This window comes from Terrapene carolina, unplaced genomic scaffold (genome assembly GCF_002925995.2).
Source record: "Terrapene carolina triunguis isolate 2854851 unplaced genomic scaffold, T_m_triunguis-2.0 Scaffold111, whole genome shotgun sequence".
NCBI classification, from domain to species: domain Eukaryota; kingdom Metazoa; phylum Chordata; order Testudines; family Emydidae; genus Terrapene; species Terrapene triunguis.
This window is the reverse complement of record NW_020664462.1, coordinates 25,159,671-25,179,572: the sequence shown is the minus strand read 5'-3', so window position 1 is coordinate 25,179,572 and position 19,902 is coordinate 25,159,671. Positions and strand designations below refer to the sequence as shown.

Here is a 19,902-nt window from a genome sequence, read left to right as displayed (position 1 = left end):
AAGAATTATGATTACTAAAGAAAGCACTTTTTCTTCTGATTCTGTGTCTCTGAAACTTTTTTTTTTACACTCCAGATAATACTTGCATTGTTGTAGGTGGTACATGATCCCTTAGGAAACTAGCTAATTTCCAGGTGGATGTTACCTGGAGTCATCAAAAGCAACCACATGAGGATCTTATTATTGTAACCTTTGTCCTCCCCCTTTCTCTTCCACCCTCCTTACGTTGTCTTATGTCTAAACTTTGACTCTATGACCTTTGAGGCAGAGACTGTATCTTATTAATCTATAAAAACTGCCATACCATACTCTTAAGGTGTTATATAAGTAAAAATATATCACTACCCAAGGACCTGCTAATTTCCTAAGAAACTGAAAGTCTCCATGGGGCAATGTGCTAGGGAAAAAAACTAAGGGCTTGCCTAGACAAATAGGAGGTGTGCAGGAAGCTGGGGTGTAAATCTACACGGCACAAGTGTGCCACACACTACCTGTGCATGTGGCCCTGTTACCGTGCACTAAAAGTTCCCTATTGCACTTTGATTTACCTCGCTAAACAGGAGTAGGTCAGTGCACACTAGGGACCTTTTAGTACTCTGTAGCAGGGTGCACATGGAGAGGTAGTGTGCAGCATGCTTGTGCCCTGTAGATTTACACCCCAGCGGGCTGCACACCAACTATTTGTCTAGGCAAACCCTAGGCTTCTGGCCACTGGAAGGGAGTCCAGGTTAGGACTCTTGCCTAGAATGAAATAGACTTTCTCTGCCATGCTCCTTAATGGGAACACGCCTCCTCTCCCTGACTATGCTCCTAATGCCATGTGCTTCCTCACCCTACCTGTTTCTGACACCTTCATACAGCTGGGAAAGAGAGGGCTGAGCTGGTTTCAGTGGGGAAATAAGGCAGGGACAAAGAAGAACTTGGTAGGGAGTCAACAGAGCTAATGAACTGATAACCTGGGATGGTTGCATTTAGGTGAGTGGAAAGTATATGGTTCTCAGTCTATGGGTAGTTGGATGCCTTGGGTGTCCTGGGACTTGTTTAAAATGGGATGATAGAACAGGACTAGAGGGCTGGGAGGAGGGGTTTTTTGGTCAGGGGAAGTGATGGAAGAGGGATCTCTCTTCTCAAGGGATGTGGAGGGAGAGGTACCAAAGATAAATTTATTCTTGCTTAGTGCTTTAAGGTTGAAAGTTACGCATCATGATGTCCCTCCAATCATGGTATTTTGTTGGCATAAACAGCTGCAATGGTACACTGATTCTGGTTAAAGCTCTTTCATTTCTACTCCAGCTCAGTTCTGATGTTCTTCAGTATCCAATGACTTTGCAATGAGATATTTTTATGCTGTTTTTCTTTTCCTTCAGATTTCTAAACAAATTTAATACAGTGTAAACTGACAGATTTACAGCCCTGGAGATGGAAACTAGTCACAGAAAGAGCACAGCACACAAAGGATCAGGTCACGTTTCCTCAAACTGTACCACCAATGCCTCAACCTTGACCAGAAGGGACTATTGGCTAGCATTTAGTCTTTTTATTTGCCAGTCTTTGCATCTCTGCTACTAACAGGGGTACGAGACAAATACGAACAGATGGAATCTCTGCTTCACTGTTCATGCATATATGTGCAATCCTGTTCACAACCTGCCTCCCGTCGTTCCCTTATCACAGCACTGCCATTTCACTTAAGCAGTTCAGTCCTGAAGGACCAACTTAGACAATTAGACAAGGGATCTAGGCTCTGAGGGATAACTGAACGACTTTTATGCAGTAAACTTCCTCCATGCTCCCTTTACTTTTTTCCTTTGTTCTCCTTTCTCTCATTTTTGTTTCTCATCATTAATTTTTTTAATCAAGTCTGCAGCACCCTTGCAGACACAATGAGACGGTAATGTGACTGAGCTGCAAGAACCTGAGCACATACATTGCCTCTCCTGCTGTTTCATGCCCATTCAAGTTGTTCTGATCTGATAGAGCCACGGAGAAAGGCTGAATTTAGATAATGGGATCCTGCAGCCAGGCCTTATTTCTGTTCCTGTAGCGTTGCTGATGTTGCAGGGAGGGAATGAACACCATTTGGGTGTCATGGACCAGGTTAATCTTAGGTGAATTCTGGAGAAAAGGCTCATAAAAGAAAAAAATATTTTAACAGCAACATTTAATTGTTTTATTCTAGTGAATAATGTGTGTATTCGTATAGTCGTGTAGCTTAATGACACAGATTAGGGGCTGTTTCCTTTCCCCTGCACTCTCCAGCTCCACTCTTCATCCTTCTCAGGCTCCAGGCTCCCAGTTGCCTTTTCCCTTGGACACACAGCTCCTCTCTCTTCATTTGCCACCACTCTTCTTCCAAGTCTCATTTTCTCCCCACCATCTCTGTCTCCTCTCGTAACAACTTATCCTCTGAGATCACCTTTCCTAATTCCTGCCCCATATCTCGTCACCATCTAAAATGATCCCCTCACCTCTACTCCCACCATGCTCAAAATTTTGTGATTTTCATCTTTTCTTTGCTCCTCTTCATTCTTGTTCTTGTTGCTGCTAGCACATTTTTAAATTGGGGTGTAGGAGTGGGTGATGAATTCTGGAATGGTGTGCAAATTTCAACACACCTCTGCCTTATGAACCTACCATCTTTTAAAATCATTTTAAAACAAGCCCCTCCAATACTGAAAATGGCAATGAAGTATTATGCTGGACATGTTATTAATAGGAAAGAAAAACTTCGTAACAGAAAACAAACCACCACATCCAATAACTGTTGTAAGGGCAGCTGTGTGACCCACTGGTGAACATCCCCTCTGTGCCTGATCTGCAGAGGATCTGAGTTTATTACCACCCCAATTAAACAGCCCCAGCTAATGCAGCTCATACTTTTAGCTTTGGAGGTCCCCGATTCAATCCCTAGTGCACCAGCTAAGATGGCAATCATCACAGCTGCACTTCAGAGGTGCTCAGCTACCAGCAACAGGCACAATATGAAATCAAAATAGAATAAAACTGAATATTTGTTATTTTTGTGAAGTAGTTTTCATATGAGTTCCATAGAGATGAAAGGTGTTATACAAAAACAAGATTGGAGGTTTTTTTTCCCCTCCTGATACTGAGATAGATATGAAATCAAGGGTTACCCTTCTGCAGATACAGTTATTGTGAGACTTCCGACTACAGAAATGTCATGCGGCAGAAGAACTGAAAAACTAGCTTTCAGAATTCTTATATAACTGGGCAGTTCCAAAATGGGAGGTGCCTGAAGCCCCAGTCTTCACCGTCCTCCGCAGTAAAGAGGGAACTTGAATAATTACAGATAGCACAAAAGAGATGATGTAATTGCTCAATTACCTTAAACTGTATTCCTGCTGTATTCTACATGAATAGGATACAGACTGATTAAGGGTCTAATGGGACTGACATGAACTAAGTTTACAAGAGAGAGACCTGGTACCTATCTACAAATATACAAAGCATATAGATGCTAAGGAGAAAAAGATTCAGGATCTGATCCTGAGAGATACCCTTCAGGGATTGCTGGGAAATCCAGGTGCTCAGCATCTCTCAGGACCCGAGCATAGTACATTTAGGAATAAGTGGATGATGTTAAAAAAAGGAAAATTTAGGTTAAATTTCAAGAAATAATCTTCCTAGCTGTGATGTATAAAGATGAAGAATAGTGTCCCAACATAAAGTGGTGAAAAAAAACCATCCCAAAAGACATTTGAAACTGGACTGGACACGGTGGTAGAAAATATACTGTAAGATGCAATTTTGTGTAAGCAGAAGGCTGGACCAGATGACCATAGGGTCTTTTCTATCTCTAATTAATGTGCTTTTCTAGAATTCAACACAATAATGTCACCTGGCACTTTTCATACATGTACTGGTGTTAACCTTGGTGCCATGGCCAAATTCCAGCTCAGGTAATTATCTTTGCCTACCTAATTCCCCTTGAAGATTCAACTGACTTCAATAGTCTTCACTTCCTGTCACAGCTGTTATATTTCACTCCAGAGGTAGTTGCATTTCAGTAGAGGGAACTTTACACGTTGGGTGAAGGTTTCAGTAGTGGGGTGAATGGATCTTTATACTGATATGTGCATTAGTTAAATTTATAAAGTTCTTTGGGATCATTGACGGGTATTCCAATATGTTGTGTAGATGAAAGACAACCCTCTCTAAATAATAGATCAACTTGTGGATCATTACACAGAACATGTAACCTTCTCACACCTGGGAGGGGGATGGAAGCATAGCAGAGCTCAGCAGTAAGCTTTCTCTCTCAGATCATTGTCCTGTAGAGCTCCTGATCTCTACAGAGGAGTTGCTCCATTTCCTCCCTATCACCTTCTCCTGTGGAGCCCTTACCCTCTTCTCCAGCAAAGCCACAGCACTCACTATCTGTGATTTTTAGCTCACAAAACAAGGGTAGGTGAGCAGTTGTCGTGGTCTGGATGGAAGCTTTCATTACAGTCCCTTGATAATGCAATATCAAATCTCTGTGGGCCATGATTTTTTTATACTAAATTCCAACTAAGGGCTGTGTACAGATGAGCTACAGAATCCTAAAATGTTAAAATAAGAAAGCTAAAAGCCCTCTGTAAGTGTTACAGAAACAGTGCTATAGTAAAAGCAGGGCCACAATAATAGCAACAGTGCCAGCATAGTATGACTTCTGTGGGAGAATCTGCAGTAAACTGAAAGGCATAAACTGTAAACAAATACAGGAACAGATCCTCAGCTGGTATACATGTTCATAGCTCCAATAGCACAGAAATTGCACAGCTGTATTCTTAAAGTTCTCTTATTAATACCATAACGGTTACTTTTATGAGTATTTATCAGTGTATGTTCTAAAAAAAGAAAAAGTAGCTTCATATACTTCCTGGATGACAAAGAAAAATTAAGGGTTATGGTTTGCCCTTTCATACTACATGAAAGAGACAATGGATTTATTAAAATAATTCAGGCAAAACAAGCCACATGGCTAAGTGTAACTATGAAATATGTATGAACAAAATATTTATTTTATGGAAATGCAATACGAGTAAGAACTATGAACATCAGCAAATACGTCAAGAAATGTTGCATGTAAATAGTGAATTATAATTTTGCAAGGTGGCCCTTATCCTGTGTTATTTACACAATCCTTCAAATCCTGTATAATCTTGATTCTTAAATTTCATGTTTCTGATGTTATAGAGTGATATATTAAACAGATGTACATATTTATGTCTCTATCTCAACACACACAGACACACACTTTATATACATTTGTATACATTACATACACACACAATATATATACATACACGATGGAGGCAGCGGTGAGTATGGTAAGGAGTATTAAAAAATGTAAATTTGAGGCCCAATGAAGCAAGATTATTTCTAATGTTGAATGCTGTCTAGGTTCCACCTATTGTCCTATTCAATTCTGATGTCCTAAGCTGCAGCAATTTTACCCACCATCAAAAATGGTACAACTAATGAAAGCTAATGAAATTCAGTCTACTCAAATTATTCAATGTGGCTTTAGAAGACAAGCTACAATTTAGCTCTGACCATCTAAGCAAGACCTAGAGAACGTTTTTTGAAATTCAATTTAGACTGGATTGAGGTAAATCATCATGCATATTAAAAGAAAAACATGATCCTGCTCTAAATCATGTACATGCCTAGTATGGACATCAACTGCGTTCACTAAGTGTAGTCTTTTTATGAGTGAGAGATGAGTAAAGTAAACTGTCAAAATACGACGATTCTGGCTCCTCCAGATCCACCACCACCAAAACCAGTAAGAGTCCCAGTCTGCCTGGTAGTTTTATCTTTCCTGTCCCACTGAATTCTGTTGTCGGCACGTAACCAGTGATTGGTAGGGTTAAAACCTGCATTTAAGGCTCCTTGTACTCTGATATGTAGTAAGATTTTCCATCAGGAAGCAAGCAGTGTAACTCCATTGAAAACAGCAGCACTAATGCATTTTCTAAACTAGAAGTTACCGGTGTTCAGAGTATGGTCATGTAGGTGCCAGTCCCACAACCCTTACTCATGTGAATAGTCCTGCTGAAGTCTATTCTATATAGTATCGATTTTTATATTCTGCTCCTCACGTTAGTATCTGAGCACCTTTTAGTAGAGAATTAAGCAACGTGATCTATCATGTGTTGTTTGTTCTCCTAACCTCTCCCCAAAGGGAGAAGCATGCGGAGTGGAGTGTCTTGTTTTGGTAGGGTGCTGGTGTTGTGGGTTTTTTTTTGTTTGTTTAATATACCTATTGCTATCTATGTCTTTATGCTAGAGAAAGCAGGTCAAATAAACACTCATTGCACTTGGAGTGGAAAGTGGTAAGTTTTGGGATAGGCCTTTGTTCCTGGGGAAGTTCATTCCACAGTCTCCTCACCCCCAGAGAAGGTTCTGTCTCCTGCAGAGATGAGCTAGATTCTTATTTTTGAGAGTTCCATTGTGCCAGAAGAATGGAACTAGCTCTTTTGACTAGGGCTTCTTTCATTGAAATGCCCTTTCAATTCTGGTGCTCCAAGTTACTACCCCCTCTCTTCATTCAAATTCCTTGAGACACACTTCTGATGTGGGGCTTATGCAAAGTGACTCAATAGTAATTTTTTTTTTTAATTTCAAATTAGTTCCAATTGAACCATAAATATCTGCAGATGCCTAACTCAGTAACTGTGTGACCTTATTGCTTTAAAGACTACTCCTAATCTCACCCCCATGACCTCCCTAATGTTTGTTACCCTCACCCATTGCATCACACCCAAACTGAAATTGTAAACTCATCAGGGCTGAAGTCATTTCTTTCTATTGGTACTCTGAAGCACCTTGCACACATCTGAGTGCTGTAGTAGTGATGATAAATGACTGTAGAACAAATAAATTTCTGAGTCAATGTTCTGGCATCATCTTGAGTCTATAGCCCAAGAATGTTTCCAAATTACAGAAGAATGTGATTTACTATTACAAGGGCATAAAAAAATGAAATGTCCTTAATTTTCAGTACACATGTAAGAAAATTTTCACATTATCAGATGCACAGAATGAAAGAAAACGTATTAAAAGCAAATGCATGAAAAATTGCTTTTACAGCAGAGAGATCTTAGCTTTAAGTACAGTTTAAAAAAAGTTAGATCAATTAGCAATCTGTGAATGTTAGAAACATTCTAACAGTGTCTCAGAGATGAAAGAGTATATCACAGAATGAGAAAAAGGGGAAAAATTAAATTATGTCTGCAGTCATAATGAATCAAAGCCCAGAAGGTGGTCTCCGAATCAGCAGGTTTTGATGAAATATTAAGGAAAATGATTATTGAGGGAAAATGAATAAGCCTTTTTGATTTCTGCAACCTTTAAATCACACCTAGCTAATTAAATCAGACCAGATGCATTCCTTCCTTCCTTGAGGGGTATTTAGCTATCCTTGGGAAGGGGTGGGTTCATGTGACTCCATTTTAGGAACTGTGCACGTAACTGATCTCAGGCAAATGGACAAAGTGCAACTTAAGAGGATACATAAAACAATACAGAGGAAACCCTTTTACTACTTTTATACTAGATGTATTATGCCAGTGATAAAGAAAATCAGACAGTTTTGTAGTGTTTTCTTTATGGCACATAATACCCAATGCCATATACTACAACTATTAGGTTACATGAGAGGCATGAGCTGGAAGTAATAATAAACCATGTCTCAGTGCGATAGGCCAGAAATTGAGACTGTTATCTTCCATCTCCTCTGCTTGTTAGGTGAGGGTGCTGGATAGGAGGATTAGTCTTAGATGCCCAATAGTAGGACTCTTTCTATAGGCACCATGTTCTTCTGCACTAATGGTTCAGTGTTTGGATGCAGGGAACATTTTTATTAAATAATGTATTGTATCATACAAGTGCTATATATTATTACAAAATCTATTAATATTAATTTTCTAGATGGTTTATAAAAATTAAAATGAAGCAAAACCTGTTCTTTTCATGTTTCTTTCAAATTAATTAGTAATGTAACATGACATAAATGCATAAAATGATCACATACTGTACTCAATTGCTTATCAGTTACAAATATCTGCTCTATTAACTATAAAAATGTTTCATACTTCCATAATCTAAGAAAGATCTGCATGCATGAGTCAAATACATCAGATTGAAAACCTATTTAAATGTCATTGGTATTTTAAGGGATGGAAAATAATTCTGTAGAGAGTAAGTACAACTGATGTTACAGGAACATTTTTCAGAAACTCATAATCATATAAAATAGATCATGTGAAAAACCTTTTAACTTCTAAACATCTCAATGTCTGAGCCGTAAGAAACAAGATTTCAGTGTTCTTATGTATAATCTTTTAGTTTTTAGAAAAGTATGCCATCATTCACACCTTACCAATACAATACACTACTGGTTATACAGTTTGAGAAGGGGAAGAGTGGGAAGCATTATATCTTTCCAGCCAACAAAAAGTTAAACTGGGTCTTTAAGAAACTACTCAACTTCCAGGGCTGTGATTCTGGAACCTTTCACAAGCATTAAATCAGTTTACAAGATCTTAAAAGGCATTAAAAACCCCACACAGTGATGTCATTTCCTTCCTAAAAGTTCCTATACAGGACTCTTTTCCCCCTGACAAGGCTGCACCACTTCCGTCAATCATGAAATACTTGGATTGGAAGCAGGATATGTTTTAGGTCACATAAACAAACAAGCCAGGTTATAAGAATAAACAGTCTGGTTAAATATAGTTTGTTTTACATGTAAAGAAGACTAATAATAAAATAACAGTGGGTCAAATTGAGTTTGCTAATTATAAGAACATTATAGAAGTTAACTATTATACTACCTTTCACCTATTATCATCATCATATGTTATCTGTTAAGAAGTACCAGTGTACTGTAGAAGATACACAAGGAGATACAGGCCTTGCTGTAAGTTACTTATAGTTTAAGGCCTCTGGATCCTGCAAATATTTACTACTGAGGGTAGATTATACTTTTCTGAGTCTGAGTGGTCCTGGTGAACTAAATTGGGCTACTTACTTCCTCAATAGTGGGAATATAGGGAATGCCTAACATGTACTTTATAAGAGATATCCATGTAATAAATCAGAGTGGGTTTTGGGATGTAAGTATGAAGAAGTCACACACACAGTTCCTCCTCCGAGGTAATTAAATTCATTTCTTTTTTTAAAATAGTACTCTCACCTCATCTCTTTCCTAAGAGCCTCACTGAAGGGTACAAATTAAACAGTATTTCTATCCTCCTTCTCAAGGCAATTCTTGTACTTCCTCAAACACTGTTCTAAAACTACTTCTTGTTTATTGCAGTAGAGTACGCCCATCGTGCTCAGAAGGGGTACAACACATGGGACAAAAGTGTACAGTACTGTGTACAAAGAGCAGGATGGTGAGAGAAAAAACACTGTTGGATTTAGAGATTATCCAAAATCCTGACTATCTTTGCTTCCTATGCATATTTAAAAGGGATATTTATAAAAGTTGATGAATCCAAAATTTGACCTGTTTTATAAAGTATGTGTAAAACTCAAATTAGCCTTAACTACAAAGCTACAAGTGGCACCACTATAATACCCATTTTCCAAACTGTCATCTTTAGCCAGGAACCTATAAACGTTCTAATATGAGTGCTGCAACAGTACTAAAATTCCATTTTTCCCTAGTGAGCAGATAACTACTTTTCTTCAGATGCAGAGTGTGTTCTCCCCAGCTCTGCCCATCTATTTCATTCTTATGATCAGGCAGCACACTGAAATATACAAAAACCCTGCTTTCTAATGTGCTCAGAGTGCAAGGATCTTGAGTACTTCACAAGAACAGAGTAGCCTGGAGGGACAGCCAAAGGTATAACAGGAAACAAATTTGCTTTCTATTTGCTGAGGCTCATACTCATAGAATCATAGAATATCAGGGTTGGAAGGGACCTCAGGTCGTCATCTAGTCCAACCCCCTGCTCAAAGCAGGACCAATTCCCAACTAAATCATCCCAGCCAGGGCTTTGTCAAGCTGGGCCTTAAAAACCTCCAAGGAAGGAGATTCCACCACCTCCCCAGGTAACGCATTCCAGTGCTTCACCACCCTCCTAGTGAAAGTGTTTCCTAATATCCAACCTAGACCTCCCCCACTGCAACTTGAGACCATTGCTCCTTGTTCTGTCATCTGCCACCACTGAGAACAGCCGAGCTCCATCCTCTTTGGAACACCCCTTCAGGTAGTTGAAAGCAGCTATCAAATCCCCCCTCATGCTTCTCTTCTGGAGACTAAACAATCCCAGTTCCCTCAGCCTCTCCTCATAAGTCATGTGCTCCAGACCCCTAATCATTTTTGTTGCCCTCCGCTGGACTCTTTCCAATTTTTCCACATCCTTCTTGTAGTGTGGGGCCCAAAACTGGACACAGTACTCCAGATGAGGCCTCACCAATGTCGAATAAAGGGGAACGATTACGTTCCTCGATCTGCTGGCAATGCCCCTACTTATACAGCCCAAAATGCCGTTAGCGTTCTTGGCAACAAGAGCACACTGTTGACTCATACCCAGCTTCTCGTCCACTGTGACCCTTAGGTCCTTTTCTGCAGAACTGCTACCTAGCCATTCGGTCCCTCGTCTGTAGTACTGCATAGGATTCTTCCGTCCTAAGTGTAGGACTCAGCACAAAGAGAGGCATTTGTTAGTATTTTATAAGTTTGTGGTTTTATTTGAAGGTTTACATGGCTTGTGAAAAGTTAGAGTGTAGGAAATTATATTCTTCAAGCACTTCCATTTCAAGTACTTAACTTTCTCCTCCCACCTTTGGAGCACTAATAATGCCCAAGAAAATCCAGGAAACATCCATTATGCCCTTTAGAGATTTTTTAAATCTGTGTATGTCCACTGTGAGTGCCTAGTACAAATGGAGTGCCCTGTGCTATAACTATGTTGCACAACATCAGGCCCCAACTGCACATTTAGGTCAACAGGACTAGAAGGGAACAGATGTTAACAGCACCTAATGGGAAGAACATAACACTTCCTTTAAGAACTGAAAGAGCTATTGCTTTTCAAAAGCATTTTAAGGCTTTCAAAAAGCATTTACTATATTTTTTTCAACAAGAAAACCACAAAGTTTCTACAGCACAGATATGCCGGGTAGTAGAGAACTTTGTGTGCTCACTCTGTTGCTAGATAGTTCATTGGTGGAATATATTTTATGATAATTACTAACTAGACAGCTGAAACAGCAGCTTTTTTCTCCTTTATATCAAGTATTGCTTCACTCTAAAGAAAAACATTGTGCAAGTTTATTTTTATTAAACTTTGTCTTCTACAGCATGAAAAAAACAAAAGCTGCTTTCTTCTTTCATATCTTGGCAACAGGATGTCGTCTTATTCCACTTTTGCATCTTGATTGTACAGTTATACTGATGAAGAGTGACAAGTTTTGAATCTCTGCTGTGCTAAATTCCACTTTTTAGAACTATCTTGGCTCACCATAGAAAATAGTTGCACTTAAATAAATCATTTAAAGAACTGAAAAGAGTTATTGCTTACTTCTAGAAAATTATAACAACCTTTAGGTATAGTAGCAACAAGGTGTACTTTTGGGTGGAACCCAGTTCACTTCCTGCTTTGTAACCTTCCATAGGAAGTTCATTTCTTTCTTATCTTGCCATACATTTTCCCATTGAAAACATTTCTAGAAGTACTAACTCATTCTGTTTTTGGAAAAACAACAAATAGCTGTCACTCTTTAGATTACAAATCAAGCCTGTTTGGAGAGGGAAGAAGCAAACATTCCAGGGTTTCAGTGAGGCTGTGGTAAATGTATAATTAAGTGGTTCTCACAACAGTGTCAGCACTTGGGATCTAGTCAGAGAGTATATAGAACATCTGAGTAATTAAAATGAATGTTTTGAATAGAGTTCACTGTAAATCTTCACGTCTCCCCCCCCCACCCCGCCCCAAATCATAACCCAAACACTGGATAGTGTCACAGCAAATACTCGTCACAATAGGGGCTCTACATAAATCCTCATGAATTTATATTAAAATTTGTTTTATAGTCCATCAAGATTCAAGGAGGAAAAAGGAAAGCAACCTAAGTCCCTGGAATACCAGTGCTATTAGTTTCTAATGGTCCCTAGATCCACAGGCCTATAAGACAAAACTATTTTTAGGCAGTCTAGGGGGTCAGGGTTGTTGGTTTATGGTGTTGGCAGTGGAAGAACAGGAATGCACTGAACTTCATGTAAAGTATGAGTAAGTGCTAAAATCAAATGGAATAGTAGTAGGCACAAAGGATCCCACTGAGTCTCAAACCCCATTTACTAGCTGTCCACAGTTTACCACAGTCACAGGAAGAATATGCCACAAGGAATAGAAAGACGAGCCAAACATGCATGCCCCTCTTTTTTCAAGTATTATTTTTAGTTTGGTGCATTGGACAGGTCTGACTGTTAGCTGTTCCCCACAATGTTGTCATTGAATTACCCAGGATAGGATGCATGCCAGTCTTAAAAGCCCCTTTTAATAGGAAATCAGAGTCTCATTTGCATTAAGCCTCTTTTCACCACTCTGCCAGTGTAAAGGGGCCTTAGAATGGGCATAAATGTAAGGCTCCTTTACATTGCCAGAGTGGTGAAAAGAGGCTTGCTGTAAATAAGAATCGGGCCCTGTGTTTTTGAGGTAACACTAATGAAAATATATGGATTTAAAAATATTATTTATACAGCACCACAAATGAATTATGGAGCCTCATGTATAAATAAAACTGACAGGTCCCTGCTCTGAGAAGCTTACAATATAAAGGCCCGATTCTGTCACCCTCACTCACACGAAGGGGTACCTTTATTCTGCAAGTAGCCCCATTAAAACTAATCTCAGCGCAGCTACTTGTGGAGTAAGGCAGTACTGAACAAGAATAATATAAGACAGACCATCCATAGGAAGGATGGCAATAAACAAAGGTTGGGTGGGGTAGGAGCTACTCATAGCCTTATTCAACCCAGGTAGTTAACAGTTTAAAATGTCATTGGTTAGGTGGTTTATATTACCTTAGTCTTTCATTTCATTGCAATGCTCCTATACTAGCACCTCAGAGCAAATGAAAGAACTGTCATAACTCTTTTTGTGTAAGAGAAAATCTTGGCACTTACAGGATGTGTCATCCTGTGTAATAACTCATATCTTCATCTATTATGGGTATGGCAGTAAGCTTAGATTTATATGTGTGAATGATACCTCAGACTTTAAAGAAAATTCCTATGACTGACATTACTAATAAAGGAGAAGTTTAATATAACAGTATGGGTGTCTTGGTTTTTTTAACAAATATTTATCCTGGCATTACTATATAATATTTCATAGCTTTTGTGACCTACTGGGCTATTACAGAGAATTATTTCACATAGGCCAGAAAGAATGAGTATGTTTATTCTACTCTTTTTGATATATTTTGAAATTATATTACAATGTGTCTTGCTACTCTGAAGAATTCATTATTCCCACCTCAAGTTAAGCAGAACACTACTGAACAAATAGTTAACATCTAAATAAAACACTCCCTCTCATCTGTAAGAGCAGCAAATAAAAATATGTGGTGTGACCTTAACTTTTTAAAACAGCAGTTGCCTTTTAGCACTAAACAGATGATAGCTGAGGCAACTGTTTCTCTTTTTGGTGGGTTTTTTTTTCCAGTCCCCAAATATTTCTTTGACATAACTTGATTCCAGTTTTGATGGAAAAGAAACCAGTTCATAGAGGTCTCTTCTTCTAAAATGGGCATTTTTCTTTTTAATGGTCAAATGAATGCAAAAAGCATATGATTATGGTATTTATGTTTCCATTAAAGTGTCCTCACTGAGTTGGGGGAGTCTAGCCTACTATTTTCAAGCTATTTAGATTTGCAGCAGCACAGTGCCTATTTTATTTCAATTATATTTGAGGACAGTGCACTCTTGGTGGGAAATGATTACATGGCGACAGCCAGTAAATGCCCATTAGGAGCTGTCTTTCTATGGACTCTCCAACAACTGATGTTAGGTGATAGCTATAAAAACTCGATTGTATAGCATCGTCATCTACATGAAAAATATTATTGATCACCAGTCCATGTTTTCTTCTGCATGATGTAAAACATACTAACACACATTTCTCAGCTAAACTAAAAGCCATATCTACAGGAATGCAATTCCCAGGACACCCTTTCGGTCCAGTCATGTAAAATAAACATGCCTCATGAACTCCATCACATTTCTTTCTTTTTAATGTCTAAAGTGAAGAGATGATACAGTTAAACAAAATCTTAGCAGCACAAACTGTCTGTGCAAATCATTAGAACACAGAATGGAACTAATATAGCTAAGACAACTAATATACTTGGAGCTGAACTGATAACCAACCCCTCAAACTGCCTGGTTTTTGTTACAGTTTTAATATTCTTCATTCGCGGAACATATAAGTTCCTCCTCTGTTAAGAAAAGCCACCTACTGTAATTCCTAGCGATTGATTTGGAAAACATGTTTAGTGCTACAGAAGACAATTTGATATGACTAGAATTATTAAGATTTAAGATGGGTTTTGAAAATCACTGGGGCTTGTTATCTACCTACATTACTGCAGGCTTGAATCTGCAAGGATTTCATAAAAGCTCAAAATGAAGAACGTCACAATGTCAAACTATATATATGGCTTGCTTGATGGTACCCTTCTTTCTAAAAGAACCATCTTATAGTACCCATCACTGATTTATTTTCCTCTAACCTCAGTTAAATTCTGCATACAGAAGTATTTCTGAAGCAATCTGAAACCCCATTGGGATGCTGGAACAATTTGTATAGTGGGGGTGCTGAGAGTCATTGAACCAAACTATAAACCCTGTATATGATGGAAACCACTTCAAGCCAGGGGGTGTGGCAACATCCTCAGAACCCCTAATTCCAGCCCCTATGAATCCCATATGGAAATTTACTAAGGAAAAGGTCCTAGAGAAGGTGCTCATAAATTCTATTATACAGAATTCTTGTAGTGAAAACTGGCATGATTGAAGTTGCAGTTAGGCAATGGGTGACAGGGGATGGATCACTTGATGATTACCTGTTCTGTTCATTCCCTCTGGGGCACCTGGCATTGGCCACTGTTGGAAGACAGGATACTGGACTAAATGGACCTTTGGTCTGACCCAGTATGGCCGTTCTTATGTTCTAACTTTTGCATGAGAATTGACCACAATATTATCTATATCCCCAGTTAGTAAGCAAACACCTCTCTCTCTTTTGATTTACTTTGGCATTATAGACATCATTTTTATTTACATTTTGGGAAAGGTGTGGATAGATGCTTTCAGGAACAAATTTTTTTTGTCTTTTCAATGTATTGCAGAAATTTGTCAAACATCGTAACAGTTCTCATGACATTAAAAAAAATCTGAGCACCCCCCACTCAGCAGGGAAAAAATGGATTTTTAGTAGCATGCTGATTAGATATATTAGGATGCAAAAGAAGTTTTGGGACATTTTTTGTCTGACAGTTTACAAGGACCAGGGCCGTCTCCAGCATTTCTGCCGCCCCAAAGAAAAAAAAAAAAAAGCTTCAGTCCCTAGAGGGAGTGAGGGACCTGCCGCCCCCGAATTGCTGCAGGTGCCGCCCCTCTCCCTTGGCCTCCCCAAGCACCCTGCTTGTTAAGCTGGTGCCTGGAGCCGGCCCTGACAAGGACAACACCGCAGTCATATCCCATAGATGCTATCGCTATAGCATTCTTACACTTAACACAGAAACCTGCTTTCACAAGATCATAATGAGCAGCTGTATGTTTATATGCTTTATCTACTGCTTGTTATCATTCAGATAGCATGACGGTTAAGGTTACGCAACCTGATGGCTAGTCTTGATGAAAATAAAAGTCGTCTCAGGATATTACAGAAAAACAAACCCTGACCATAGCCTCACAATTAAACACAATAGTTCTGTTGTAAGTTAAGGAAAGATTTGACAAAAGTTCTGAACAACAGTATGCAAGCTATTCTGGAGACATTTTGTTTACAGGTTTCTTCACAGGAAAATTCAAATAACCTTTCAAACATATTTAAATGTCAAATTTTGTTTGGCACTAAACACAAACCTGTATAAAAATAAAAATGTTCCAACTATACCACCCCACTTTTAATATAAACTGAACATTTTAGACAGGGATGCTGTTAGAAACGTGTAATGGCAATCCGCCAGATGATCTACTGAGAAATACTATTTTTATTCATTTCTGTTAACATCTACAATGGCCGCTAGCCGCTTTCCAAAGAGAAAGGAAAAGATTGTCTCTATTTAGGAGAACTTACATATTTAAAGACAGATAGGGTAGGGCAAATGGGTACAACTTATAATCAAAATGGTGATTAGTCACATCATTGTGATATAAGTTTATGTCAACACTAATACAAACAACATGTTTAGGATGTAAATACTATTCCCAATTACTTCTCAAATTAGCCATTATGGGTCATCAAATTCCCTGTGGGCATCATGAGAGGTAACTTATCAGGATAAACTTGATGGCTGAGAGGTTATAGGCCTTGTAAACAAGCTTAGGAAGGGGCAGTCAATACATAGGAGATGGCATAGAAAAAGGCATGGAGATATTTGTGTGGGGAAATGACAAAAAGCAGATGAGGCTGGCATCACTGGTGAAGAGAAGGCAGTGGGGGCAATCAGAAACAAGATGAGGGCAGATGAGTTACAGGGGTAAAGTTATTCAGGGCTTGGAAGATGGTGACAAGAAGCTAGCAGGTTGATACAGTGCTGAGGCACATGTCAAGGTAATGCACAACCTGAGCGTCAAAGAATGTCTTTTATAAATAGCTGGCTAGGAGACACTGCCCTTTTTTGGATAATGATCTACGGGTGAATCAGAATTTCAATATTTCCAGGCCAGACTACTGTAACATGATCTCCCTGGAGCTACCATAAAGGCCATCAAGAAGATAAAGATGGTGAAGCAGGCAGCGACCCACATGCTAAAGAAGATACGCACACACAATGCACGATTATGAACATACCACACCCATCTCCAGACTACAACTAGCCGAAGACTCTAGTTCTTGGCAAGAGCTTTCTCTGAGCCTCTGTGGGAAAATTAACACAGTTAAGATGAATGTCTTATCTAGATTTTTGTACATTTTGAGGAGACTACCCGTCATCATCTCACCATCCTATTTTAAAGGATTTTAGTAAGATTATCAAGATCTTCATATGGGGCCCAGAACAATGCCCCATACTATCTTGGTGGATGCCTTAATTCCCCTTTGATAGAGGCAGGACATCCAGGAGTCTGAAGCAGCTCTATCATGTCCCAGGCCTCCACTGGTTCCAATACAACTGAATATTAAATCAATTCAAGATCCCGATCTTCATTCACAAAGTCCTAAACAGACTGGGACCCACCCCAGTAATCTCAAAGGCTGGCTCTCACCTCTGTGTCCAAGAGCGGTAGCTGCATTCAAACAAGGTTTTCATCTGTCAGAGACGAAGCTCTTGCAAGGGTCAGATGCCAAGCTCTCTCAGCTAGGACCCATAGCCACAGATTAAGCTTTTGATAGGAGATTAAACTGAGCGTGAGCCTCTCAGACTTGCTGCAATACCCATATTTTAATGAAGGTACTTTCCAACTCCATTTGGAGTTTGATTTCTATTAAGAAGTGGGAGGAGAGAGCGGAGAGCTAGGGTCCTGCTGGAAAGTATTCCATGTACTAGACAAGTCTGTATCATAGAGCCCAGATACTAACTACTGTGATGGGCACTTTACAAATATGATTCCCTTTTCATTTCAACTGTTCAATTTTTTCCAAGTTTCATTCTTGCTAGGTTTCCTGTCTCCCTTGTCTTGAGTCAATCCTGCTTCCTAACTGCCCTGTTTTCATGAAGTCATTTGTCCAGATGGCTGTTTCTGCTCCAACTCTAGCTTTTGAGTTGCTTTTTCTCAATTTTGATGGGTGTATTGGGTCTTTCCTTTTCTCTTGGCATGATCCAATAATCCTTAGTGAAGTCCTCCTTACTTCAATAACTAACCGCTTGAAGGTGCAAACGAGACTAGTGTGCTCTTCAGTTCTGCTTTCTTGATTATCACCACAGTCCAACAATATTCCAGCCATAACTTCACTTTTGCTCTCTCTCACTGTCCTTGATCTTTCATCAGCGATCCCACATAGTTAGCTAGGTCAGGCAGATCTTACTTTTCTCCCTGTCAGGTTTTCATCAAAGATAACTCTTTTTCTTCATATGACATTGATGCTATTCAACTCAGGCATGAAACAGTGCCTTTGCTCTAACAAAAACAGTTGTAAAAGTCAGTGTGGCAACCACACTATCCAGCCAGACTACCTTGATTTTCAAGGTCACTAAAAGTGATGTGAATTCTGGCACCTAATTATATTGCCGTTGGTCAATACAGGGATAAGTAAAAAGGAAGAAGGTATGTAAAACTCCAAGCCTAAAGGTGAAACAGTCTTTGTTTAGGGGAAAAAAAAGTTGTATATTCAGACTGTATTTATTATAAACAATTTTATTTTATGCACAAAATAGGCCCTATACCATGCATATTTGCTAAGCAATTTAGAAAACCAGAGTGATCAAAAAAGGAAAGGCAGCCATATGTTACTGAATGTTAGTAAAAATGTTTGGCAAAGTCCACCTGAAATTTCATTAGTTCTCAATATCTGATGGCGTATTTTTCTGTTATAATGTACATATTTCTGCCATGATGAAGGCCCTTTTTAAAAAATATTTCCCACTCGGTCCAGCTGAGGGTTACCCATAACAGTTTCCATCCGTCTATTCAAAATAGCTCTAAACAATCAGCTAAACTATAGGTGACAGCTACATCCCCTTGAGGTCAAATGCTACATCATCACTGGCACCATGGGAATTTAATGTCTGTTGGTTTTAAGTGAAATATGCGAATTTAAAGTCGTATTTTGATGTAGGTTACAGACCTCAAATACTGCAACCCGGAGAAATGGTTTCATTGGGTTATTGTAAGTGCAGCAGCATTGATCTTTTGAGAGGAAAGGGGGGGCCTCTATGAGCTAAAATGTATCTGCGATGAATGTATATATTCTTTTGAATTACCAATGTCTTCTGTATTAGGAATTTAAAATTATTTTTTTGCAAAATTTAGAAAATGCAAAGCTACCACGCCAGGAATATGAAACAAGAGAGGCGTTTCTTACTTATTTAATAATTAGAGCTGTGTGAACTTTGCCACATTTGGTCTACAGAAGTTTAGACAATTTTTGACAGTTCTTGATTGTGGAATTTGGTGTCCCAATTTTTGCTGCAAATTTTCAGGTGAATTCAAGTCTCAGCCCAAACAGAGTAGAGTTGTACCTGATTTTGGAATGAAGCAATGCAAAACTGACATATATAGCTTAGTTTGGCCACCAAAACAAACAAACAGCTCCACCTATGACTACCAAACAGACACACACAAATTTCTCCCCACCAGAGTCAATGGTAAGGAAGTTGGCCCAAAGCCAGCCCTAGTTCAGTTACTTGGCCTAAGTTTTCTCAAAAAGTTCACACAGCTGGGCAGGGGTTCAGATTTGCAATAAAATCAGAATCCAGGTAAGCTTTGCCAGGCTTTTGGTTTCATTATAAGAGTTTTGCACAGCTCAAATAATTGTTCCAAACAGAATTCAGAACTGTCATTGTCCTCCAATCACATTAGCAAGACCTCTGATAATTAAACCAGAGGCTGTTACAAGTTTGACTGTAATTTGAATTATACTAAATAGTGAATCTTGGGTCCAAAACCATTTAAAGAATGAGATGAAATGTTAGAATCATTACAAAAGCTTGTGCTTCTCATTCCATTATGACTTGATTTGTGTTAATTCAATATTTTTCTACATAAAGGCT

The 19,902-nt window shown here is 38.9% G+C and overlaps 1 protein-coding gene across 1 annotated transcript in view; it reads right to left on the bottom strand.

Annotated features, from left to right (window-relative positions):
- The window catches only part of PARD3 (par-3 family cell polarity regulator), a 386,953-nt gene that overhangs the window by 112,077 nt on the left and 254,974 nt on the right, over positions 1-19,902 (bottom strand). The gene's annotated exons all lie outside the window — the stretch shown is intronic.